Source organism: Triticum urartu, chromosome 6 (assembly GCF_003073215.2).
Source record: "Triticum urartu cultivar G1812 chromosome 6, Tu2.1, whole genome shotgun sequence".
Taxonomy (NCBI): Eukaryota; Viridiplantae; Streptophyta; class Magnoliopsida; order Poales; family Poaceae; genus Triticum; species Triticum urartu.
The window spans coordinates 56921689-56933517 of NC_053027.1; the positions used below are offsets into that span (position 1 = coordinate 56921689).

The following is an 11829-nucleotide window of genomic DNA, read 5'->3' on the forward strand; positions in this document are numbered from 1 at the left end:
CGGCAGAGGAGCAGCCAGGGACCGGCCTGGCGGCGCTAGGATCTGGGGGCCCTCGGGTCGCCTCGCGAGGGAGACGACGCGAGAGAGAGGGGGAGGGAGGGAGTTTTATATAATGTAGTTGGATAAGAAAAATACCTGCAAACCGACTTGAGTCCACGTCAAGTGCCTAAGCGTGACTTTATCCCTGAGTGACTTTATGGCTTGCATAATCAGCTCAGCCATTTTACTAGAGAAAGCTTACTACTACTTAATGCATAGCCACAGGGTGATGCCTCATATGCCATGTAGAATCGGGCGACAGAAAAAATAGGTTCGAATAGGGAAGCGAGATCCTCTGCAGGAGGCGGGTGTTTGGAGAGAAAAAGTGTGGTCCGGTGCATAAAGTTGGAAAAGTTGAAGTAAAGAGTAGAAATACATGTGTAGTGAAAGTCACTTTCTATTCTTTGATGAGGCAAACTAGTAGTAGCTTGCAATGAAAAGAACAAATCAGCATAGATACTTTAAATTATTTTTTGTCATGAGGCATCTATATCCATATGCAACCATTGAATATGGCAAATCATATAGTAGAGTTTGGTTGGCTTTCACTCGTTTCGGCAAAGTTTAATCTTTGTTCATCTTTGGCTTTCTCTCCGCAATGCAATGCACGGTTAGAGCCATGCATGATGATGAAGATGTCTTGTGGCCGAATAAACAAACTGATTTTGCTAGTATTGGAAATAGAGATGGCAAATTATATGTACATTATGAAAGAATTTGGTTGCTTGTGAAATTTATTCCGTTTTCCTTTTCTTTTCACACGACGAAACAGGTACGCGCGACGACTTGGTGGTAGTTTCGCAAAATCTGAATTCAGTATGCTACAATACAATCAGTAGCTCTGAATCTGAAGAAAGTTGGTTCAGGTTTTTCCATGCCATCGGGTTGCATCTGGAGTAAAAAAAATGACCGAGATGGCAAATTATATGTACATTATGAAAGAATTTGGTTGCTTGTGAAATTTATTCCGTTTTCCTTTCCTTTTCACATGACGAAACAGGTACGCGCGACGACTTGGCGGTAGTTTCGCAAAATCTGAATTCAGTATGCTACAATACAATCAGTAGCTCTGAATCTGAAGAAAGTTGGTTCAGGTTTTTCCATGCCATCGGGTTGCATCTGGAGTAAAAAAAATGACCGTGTTCAAACTTGCTCAATTTCACCTGATATTTTAGATGGAGATATAACGACCCAAGTTGTTGTCACAGAGCGTTTTCATCATCACATGGTCATTTTAAGTTGGGGTGAGAGAGGCTCGAACTCTCGACCTCAGGATCACTCACGTCTTAGCTATGAGACCTACGCGCTAGCCAACTGCACCACCACCCCTTTGTTGAATTAAAGGAGAAAAAATGTTTCTTCATAACAATTCTGTTGGTTCAAACTAAGCAAAGATCAACACTTTCCAAATCAGCTGGTTCTTCCATCGTCAATTCTAGAGTTGAAGAGCGAATCAACCTGTGGTTGAGTTGGTTAAGTGGACAGTGGTATTCCCAACCCATCAGGGTTCAAATCCTGGTGCTCGCATTATTTCTGGATTTATTTTAGGATTTCCGGCGATACGTTTTCAGTGGGAGGAGACGTTCCCGTCGACGACGAGGCGCCTACGGTGACTTCGTAAATCTCAAAATGATATGCCGGCTCAGTCTCTCGGAGATGCTCATAGGGGTAGGGTGTGCGTGTGTGCGTTCATAGGGGTGAGTGTATGCGTGTGTATATAAGCGTTTGTGTCTATACTGATGCTCAAAAAAAAATCTAGAGTTGAAGAAATGAAGAAAGGAACTGCACACAGTATGTTGCATCAGAAAGTCCACAACTCATACAATATGCTAACTGAAGATAACCTGAGCATTGGGTCATTCATGCCACCGCATCGATCACAACAGATTCTACCACCAAGAGGAAATAATCCAAGTCGCAACTTAATATCTTAATAACCAATTTGGTACAGTGCTGAGCGACCGCGGCTCGTCTTTGCGCTGATACAGACACAACTAACTGTGCCCTTACTTACGCAGCAGCTATGTCCGGCCAAACCTTCCATAAACAAGAACAGAAATTGGCACTTGTAATCTAGAACCAATGGTGTGGTCACAAAATATAGTAGTAGCCGCCCTAGCCAGCGACTTGGAATCAATCATCAACGGTGGCTGCAGCAGAACCCTTCACGTCGAACGGAGATTATGTTTACTTTTGTAAAAAAAAAAATAGCATAGGATGAGCACATGGATCAGTTGCAAATTCAACCAAGATGGGGAAAACATAACACTAGACATCAAATGAGCTCCAAAAGGAGCAAGAGTTCTAGTGGTTTAGTTTATACTAGTGAGCAACTCTGCATCAACCGGAGGCATCAGAATGTTCACAACTCATACAAAATGCTAACTGAAGATCAACTGAGCATTGAGTCATTGATTCTAAAACTAATTGTGTTGAGCGACTGTGGTTCCTCTTTGCGCTGGCATAGAACTAATTGTGCGCTTACTTACGCATCTGTTATATACGGCGAAATCCTCTGCAAAGAAGTGGCACTTGCACCGCCAATTCTTCTGTAAAGGAGAACATAAATTTGCATTTACAGCATAAACTAGTAGGTAGACCAAGGAGGCACCACTTTTTGGATAAAGGATGGATTTTATCAACTCAAAATAAAGAATTAACGGGATACAAACACAATGAGCACATACCCAATTACGACGGCAAAGAGCAAAGTTATATCTTGAGCAAATAAAATCCATCCTTTGTCGAAAAAAATAATATCTTGAGCAACAACCTGTCTACACAGCGCGTTGCTCCTCTTTATAGGAAACCGAGAATAGCATTTGTCAGTCGATCCATGGAATGGAGAGGGGTAGATAGTTCTAACAGCCAAGGGGTTTAGTTCACTCCATCCTTGACACGGAAGCGGAGCAGAGCATCTGAGTTTTCATATGTACGCTCATCTCTGAGAAAAGAAAATCTTCTTTGAGAATCAATGGCTTGTGCATCAGACTAGAATCAATGGCGTGTGGGGCAACAGAAGTTTGGTTCAATGTTGGAAGTAAAGAGCAATGTAGATGGCAAGTTATATGTGGAAGAATTTGGTTGATTTCCACTCGGTTCAGTGAAACGTACTCTGTTTTCTTGTAGTTATCTGGTGAACCAGCTTCGAGCTACAGCAGTAAATAAAAAATTAAACAAGATGGACCTGGTTCACCTGATAATTCAGGTGGTGATGTGACGACCCAAGTTGTCACTGAGCGTATCATCATGACATGGTCATTTTAAATTGGGGTGAGAGAGGCTCGAACCCTCGACCTCAAGATGGCAACGGGACAAAACCCACCGGCTTTTGCTTGCCCAAACTCATCCCCACGAGAAAATCATAAACCCATCCCCGTCCCCATCAACGTGCGCGGGATTACATTTTTGCCTGTCCCCTAAACCCATCAGGTTTTCAAAACCCACGGGGAACCGTCCCCACGAGCAGTCAAAGAAAACAGCAACATTTGGAAAAAAAACAGGAGCATATTACAGCAGTAGGCGACGGCTGGGGGACCTAGGTTTAGGTTTAGGTTTCGTGTTGTGTGGGAGAGAGAGTCCTAAAGAGTGAGCAACACTGCAGCGACCGAGCGAGGGGTTGGTTTGTACTCCAGGGCCTCGACGCTGTGGGGCTCGGCTGCTCGGGCACTGTAGCTTTGGGCCACTTGAGTCAAGATGGATCGGTGCGTGTTAAATAATGTATTTTGACGGGTTTTGTCGGGTTTCGGGGTCGGGTGGTACTCAAACGGGTTTAAACCCGCGAAACATGCCGGGTTTTATAATGTACCCACGAGAAGCCCCGTGGGGATAGAAAGTCGCCCATCCACGTCCCTAATAGGGTAAAAACCCGCGGGAACGCGGGTTTCAAGGCCCCATTGCCATCTTGACTCAGGATCACTCCTTTGAGACCTACGCGCTACCAACTGCGCCACCACCCCTTTGTTGTATGAGAAACGATACAGCGGCTACTGTTCGTATACAAACCTGTGCGGGTATACAAACGTTGAGCAACTTCCCGAAGTCTATCTATCCTCTTCTAACTTCTTTTACATTAGGTTGTTGGTTGGTTCTTCCAAGCAATCGGTAAATCTAGGATTTTCATCTTTCTTTCTTTCTTTTTTTGCGTTGATAGGCTCTTCTCATCCTAAACCTATAGAATACGTGCTTAAAAAGGCTACAACACCATATAAACAGAAAAATAAGAACGACAAGGACTCTATGGTCTCCTGATCGTTGCTTCACTCGTGGCTATGGATGGGCTCCACAGTGCCTTGCCTCTAGGGCGCGGCCTTGGTGGTGGGAACATGGTGCTCATGGGCGAAGCCCGTGGTTCAGGTGCGAGCTACCTGCCATGGTCATGGGGATGGCGTGGTGTAGTGTTTGGCGACCATGGCGGTGGTGTGGCAGATTTCGACTTGCCGCACCCTGGTCAAAGGCGAGGCATGCTTGCCGGGTGAAAACCTTCAAAGGCTTTGGCCGGGCTAACGGAGGCGGCGTCCATGGACTTCGTCCTCTTCTTGAAGTCTCTATCGTGGTTGCACCTTGTGCTTCATCGTGCTCCAGGTGAAAATCTTGATCCTTTGGATTGGGGCGATGGCAGCGCTCCGGTGTCGTGTTCTTCCAAAAGGCACCGTCTTGGGACTCATGGTTCGTCGACTTTCAACTTCACCTTTTCACGATGGCGATTCAAGGTTGAGGGCTTTATCGACTCCAGAGTGTGCTTAGTATCCATCTACTGTCTACTTGGAGTTGTATGGGGTTGTTGTCATTGACCTTCGCACCTATATATCTTGCCTTTAGTGTGTGTTGTGGTCGTTTGCGTCGAGTTGTAAGTTGGCCGTTGCTTTATACATAAAGCAAGGCGGAAGCCGTTTTCCATAAATAAGTAGCAATTTTCTTGTATCTATGGGTCATTCTCAACAGCGAACTGCTTGCTGGTTAAGCTACTATCCGGAGGAGCTTTGTAACTCGACCATTGTTGGTCGTAGCTTTTCTGGTTGATTTTATGAAATCCCTTTCGGACACAAATGTAACCATTGCAAAATTGTGTCTCCGTATATAGGCTTATGGATAAAAAGTTGGAGCCGTGTGCCCCCTAAAAAGGAGGACGCAAGTCTATATGTAATATGTACCGACCAAATATATTATGCATGTATATATACACATTGCTTGAGCAACAACAAATTGTGCACCAAACTTGAAAACACACAGCAAAAGTAACTAAAAAATGCTGAAAATAACTTTGCACAAAGATACACCATATATTTACCATTAACAACATTTCAAATTCAAATTTAGTCTACACCCTAAGAAATGAACGTAATAAATCGTGTTATATATAAATAGTAGTTACATTAAAACGGACGTTGAGCCAACTAACATTGCCATAGCTGAATTTGGTTATTAATTTTCTCATGGCTCAAATTTGGATTTGAAAGTTTGTAACATGAGATATGCAAGTTCAATGTGTTAAATTGTTTTCACCTTTTTTCTGACAACTTTTAACGTGTGCCCTTTTTTTTCTGAAACGTTAACGTGTGCTTTCCATGTACCGGTTGCAGCACAAACTTGCGTCGTTGTTCAGAGGGATAAGATCGATGCGTGTATGTAGTAACACATTGTTTGCGCGACAACAACTTGTGCACATATCAGTACTTTCGTACTTACTCATCTCTGTATGTTTGTATGCATTGCAAAGATAAGAAACTAATACTGGAATTTGTCTCTCGATTCATAGAACAGGGAAGCAATCCTCCGAGGGGAAGTTAGTTGTAACAACCATCCTTGATACGGCAGCGGAGTAGAGCATCCCTGTTTCAAGACAAGATTCTTTGGGAATGAAGCTCTGCTCATCTCTTGAGAAAGATGCTTCTTCAGGATCAATCAATGGCATGTGCAGCAGCACAAGCTCGTCGACCGAAACCCTTCTCCACTGCACTCCTATAAAGAGGGGCGCCGTGCAGCCCAACGATCCTCGTCAGAGGCAAGAGAGGAAGAAGCACAAGTCCAGAAGCAATGGGGGGAAGAAGAAGGAGAGAGTGATGGCCGCCGCCCTCTGTGTGCTCGCCATCCTGCTGTCGGCCCAGTAGCCGCCGGTCGGGGTTGCCGACCCCGCCACGTCGCCGTTCTGCCAGTGCTACGTGTGCTGCTACCAGGGCTGCAAGGTCAACAACTGCAGTGATTGCTGCGCCGACTGCTACTTCCCTGGCGACCCCGACTTCGAGAACGCCTGCCGGATGTCCAGCGGGAAGCAGGCCTCGGTCTGCGGCACGGAGGCCACCGGCGAAGGTGAGTAATAATACATGGACGCCCACCATATTGGTTAATTGATTACTCTCCCGTTCTCCGTTTGTCTCTGAATTGATCGTTTCTCTTGTCTGCATTTTTGATAGATACTATTTGTATTACTGCTGAAGATGTTGCAGCCAACTACTGGAGCCGCCGCCACATCAAGGCCAAGGCCAAGGCCAAGCACGGCTAGACTCCTACTACTACTGGGTGCTGCACCGAAGCCATGGTGTGACTGACGATGTTCAGAGGTTATGTCATGTGATGTCCGATTATGACAGACAGTTGATTATGACAGACGATGTTCGGAGAACTTAGTCTATAATAAAGTCTCCTGTGATTTGGAATAAAATAGTTCGTCAATAAATCAATATTTTGTGGTAGTAATTTATATAGTTTATATATTGATGACAAGCTGAAACTAAAGAGCAAGAACAATGAGATGGCAAGGTTAAATATTGAAAAGGACAAGTTTGCAGTTAAATTGCACAAATTGGGTTCCTTGACTTACCAAAGCATAAGCATCTGGTCAATCTTTGACTTGCAAAAGTAACTTAAAGATAGTGGATGTTGCTCTCTATCATGAATAAAACTTCCCAAACTAACACCTTTTCTAGTCTAACAGACTAGCCAACAGTTTATATATACAAAGTAAGGTGATCGAAGAACAGCAACCGTGCAACTGTGTGTAAATCAAGTTGGGTTCTTTGTGAGAAATTTTAACTATAACGCAGGTGAATGCATATCCAATAAGAAAAGAAAAGAGAGTGTGCACATGCGTTTGCACTTTACACTGGTACATATAGCTTCATGTTAGTAAGTCAGATCAGGTTCGCCAATTAGGTTCGGGAATGAAAAGTCGCAGCCTGTAATTATCTGTACTTTACACTGGTACATATTGTACAAGCGAATTGCTCTCTGTAACATGTAATTATCTGTTCCATGGCTTGGTTGTCACCACGAATTCAGATTTCTTTTCTTAGGAAATAATTACTACTCTAAATCATATAACGTTTGGTCACCCTATGAGACAATCGCTACTCCAAATCATGCATAAATAGTCACGGCCTGTTGTTTTAGTTGCTCAAAAAACTTGCTACAGCAAGAAATTTTGTTCATCCAGGCTGTGCTGCCAGTTTACCATTTTATCAATTGATGTTAGGTACCCCTTTTCATCACGAGTATAGGCCATGGTAGCCTGCTTTTCAAGATATTTAAGTTCCGATGCTACAAAATTCACATTCACGAGATGGGGTGTGGACAACTTCCAATCCTTATCCCTTTAGTTTTATGCTACTCCAATTGTATCTAGCACAATTTGATACATCACACGGTCTAGTGTGCATTGAAACAGTAGTTACAGAGTTTGGCCTCTCTGTCTTGTTTCTGTGTATACTTCTGATTCAGACCTGCAACTAGCGTGTTCGTGTGATTCCGATGAATTTGGTACATTCAAACTTCCATTAGGATTTCTATGATTTTGGTATTATTCCCAGTTTAAGGTAGTGAAGCCTCACGTAACTCTGAGTGTTATATGTTCTTGTGTGTTGGCAGCCTTTACCTTTTTGTTGGTATGCATCTAGCAACTGAAAAAAATATGTTTTTTTCAGGTGTCTATTCAAGTGGATATGAATGTTTCATCCGCTGGAGAGATTGTTGGACAGATGAAATTGCTGGGAAATCTTTGGCCACCAGCAGGTTAAGCTGCTTGAAGACCAGGTTCAAAACATGTACGATGGCAGTCTTGCGCCTCTGAGTCTCTTTGCACCCTGATGTAATTAGTCCGGTAGTATTCAGTTCTGTAGTGATTATTTCCGAATTTTTCCTGCTGCTGGTTATCGAGTTTAATTGACATTCAGTGTTCTCCAAAGGAACTTTATTTGTACTACTAGTCGGGATGATTTTTATTACGTTAGACATATCCCGGAACCATCGCTTACTCTTCTACATTGAATGTATTTATTACGTATGTGGCTTTGCTATTGCTAGGCCATGTCGTTGATTATATGATTTTACGGCCATCAGCCTAGTTCTTACATTGGCTCTCAAATTCTGTACATCAATGCCTCTCACGGTTTGTTTTTAGATTGGTTCCATAATCTGTACGTTGGCCGTTTCTGAAATTTCTTAAGCTGGTGCTTGCGGAAACAGTCTGTGTACCGAATAAATTAGTGGACCATTTCTTACAGTGAGCAAAATTGCCGTGTACAGAACAATTAGTGGACTAGGTCGAGAATGACCATTAATAGATCTAGCAAAAATACCTGCGATAAAGGAATGCAGCCTTATGTTCTGGAAAAATAGAATGCAGCATTATCCTATAAAAAAAACAGGAACACAACCCCATTGGTTGCCGTAAAATTACAGTACCATCTTTTCATCTTTTATAGTTCGATTTAGTTGCGCCATAATGGCTTTGATGACCAGGCCGTAGCTTACATGCATGCATTCTGTAAGATTACCTTGCCCCCTTCTGTACGTGAGAGACCGGTTTCTTTCCTCCCACCTTAATCTTACCTCAAGTGTTTCCTCACCCAGGGATGTATTTTTCCTATATAGGACAAATTTTATCTACAAGCAGTGGTAGTTACCTCCTAATCATCCATCGTCGATGTGCAACAGGACAGATCGGGTTTGCGGGCGCGCATGAATCTGTTATTCGCATGCAACCTAGTTTTTTAATTAAATAATCCGGCCGATTTACCAGCTAGTTTAAACAACCCATTTGATTGTCGTTGCATGCATGCCTGTTGCATGCGCTAGTCCGTTCGATCCATAGTAGTATCATTTTTTTATAGAATCTATAGAGTAGTATGTTGACACGTTAACTGGATTAACACGTCTTGGAATTATGTGTATGTCTACTAGCTTAGAGTGCTGTTGGCCGGCCATGGTACCGAAATATGCATGTTTAACAGAGAATTTTCAAGTTATTAGTTAAAGGGATTAATGAAGAGATGAGTATATTCATCTAATCTCAGGAGTATATGAATCTAAAAAGGAGTATATCACAAAAAAGGAAGTTGAAAAGGGAGTATTTTTCATACTATCATACTCCTTAGTTTCATATAGTATGAGTATATCACATCACGCAAAAAATGTATGCAGTATATCACTGAACATTTTTTTCTAGAAAGATAGTATCGAGTATATATGAACTAAGGTAGTATGGAGTTCATATAGTATGTAGTATATCACTGAACAATTTTTCTAGAAAGGTAGTATATGACCGAAATGGAGTATGAAGTATCTTTTTTTAATAGTGCGAAGTATATTTCTAGAAAGGTAGTATGGAGTATATAAACAAGAATGGTACTCCCTCCTTCCATCTATATAGGGCCTAATGCGTTTTCCAAGGTTAACTTTGACCAAATGTTAGAGCAATAATATATGACATGCAACTTACACAAAGCATACCATCAAATTCGTATGTGAAAGTAGATTTCAATGATGTATTTTTCACATTATGCATGTCATGTACTATTAATCTTGTCAATAGTCAAAGACGGTCTTGAAAAAAGCATTAGGCCCTATATAGATGGAAGGAGGGAGTATGGAGTATGTCGACAAAAACAAGAGAGTTTTTCTTTTAATTAAGTTGCAAAAATATAAAACTATAGGATTAACATACTCCCTCCATCTCAAAAAAATGTTTCAATCTTAGTACAACTTTGTACTAGAGTTAATACAAAGTTGAGACACTTATTTTGGGACGGAAGGAGTAGTATATTTTATCATTCATGTGTACACATCATGTATATGTATATATACCTCAACTTGAAGTATGTTGTATGTAAACCGTCCTAAAAGAATACTCCGAACACCATTCTAGTGACCATAAGGTATTGTCATCATAGGCTACAATCAGTACATTTTACTAACATGAACGATAGTGGAGTCCAATGATCGATTGTATCTATACAATCCTGGCCGCCGGCCTGCTGATATACACAAGGCAAAAAGAACTAGTTCTACTAAGGACAAGCCATGGAGATTTAGAACGTGCAAAACATCTAGCTAGATACTCATGATACGTATGCATGTCTTGTAGCCATTGTTGCCGCTGGATTATGGGGTAGCAGATCAGGTATGTATCTGGTGTTGATGAAGGCGGCGTATATTTCAGTGATCTCTGACACCTTGCGCACTCGACGGCTGCGACGGATTACGCAGCTTGGTTCCTTAGGAGTGAGTCCATGCAGCTAGCGTTGTGCTGCAAACGCGGAGCCAATACCGGATTTGAGGGACGTCGTCGGCGTCAGCCACGCTGGCAGGCCGGATGGCGGGGTGCATATCGGATAGCTGAAAAATCCACCAGCCAATAAAATACGTAAGTGGCTCGCTAGTAATTCCGGAACATTAATGGAGATAAAAGGAGACAATCTAGCATGAAGATTATACATGAAACGACGGAAATCACAAACAAAGAAAGAATCTCACGGGATGCATGGATGGAAATTGCAGGGCCATACGGAATACCTTATTTGTTGTTGATAATTGCCCCAGATCCCATTATTTCGGTGCAGATGTGATTTGGAGAGAGAGAGATCTTTGGATGGCATCGATCCAGGAAAGGCTGCGCCATAAAAATCGGGACATCCGGCCAACAACCAATCGGGTTCAAGATTAATTACGTTTTACTGTGCCCGATCCGTTTAGGAATGCACGAATCTCAAAGAATCTAACGGCAATAGAGATGTAGGTAACTACCACCTAGTGGTAGGATGTATTTTTCCTGTGTGTGTGTGTGTGTGTGTGTGTGTGTGTGTGTGTGTGTGTGTGTGTGTGTGTGTGTGTGTAAGACGCACGCACATATGCATTGCTTGAGTATGTATGCATACTCTCTGTATATGTATGTATGCATTACAAAATTAAGAAAGTGATAACAGAGCATCTGAGTTTCCATATGGAACAGGGAGGGGTGGTTGTGGTTGTAACAGCAAAGTGTTTTAGCTCACTCCAGCCTTGATCCGGCAAGAGCATCTGAGCTTCCATATATATGATCATATCTTCAAAAGGAAAAGCTTCTTCCTGAATCAAGCTACCTCATATCCGGAGAGAAAATCTTCTCCGAGAAAGAATGTCATGTGCATCAGGAGAAGCTTCTTGCAGAGTCATGCCGTGTGCAGCAGAAGAAGCTTCTTCGTCGGTATAAAGAGAGGGGCAGCCCATCGACTGTCACAACTCACAAGCAAGAGGAAGAACTAGAACCAATGGAGAGGAAGAACAGGAGAGTGAAGGCTGCGGCCGTCTGCGTGCTCCTCGCCGTCCTGCTGTCGGCGCAGCAGCTGCTGGTGGCCGCCGCGCCGGCGTTCTGCAAATGCTACGTCAGCTGCTACTCCGACTACAGGCTGAGGCACCCCCCCCCCCCCCCCCGGGGTTCTGCGCTGCGTCGTGGTGTGCGCCCTGGCCGGCCAGATGGGTGGCGGCTGCCCGGGTGTCTGCGGGGAGGCCTCGGACAATGTCTTGTATGGTGGAATA

At 43.1% G+C, this 11829-nt stretch overlaps 1 non-coding gene across 1 annotated transcript; it reads right to left on the bottom strand.

Annotated features, from left to right (window-relative positions):
• Positions 1-1279: 1279 nt before the first annotated feature.
• TRNAM-CAU lies at positions 1280-1368 on the bottom strand. The gene is given in 2 exon segments: positions 1280-1315; positions 1331-1368. It is a non-coding gene; the product is annotated as a tRNA-Met (tRNA).
• Between the last annotated feature and the right edge of the window lie 10461 nt (positions 1369-11829).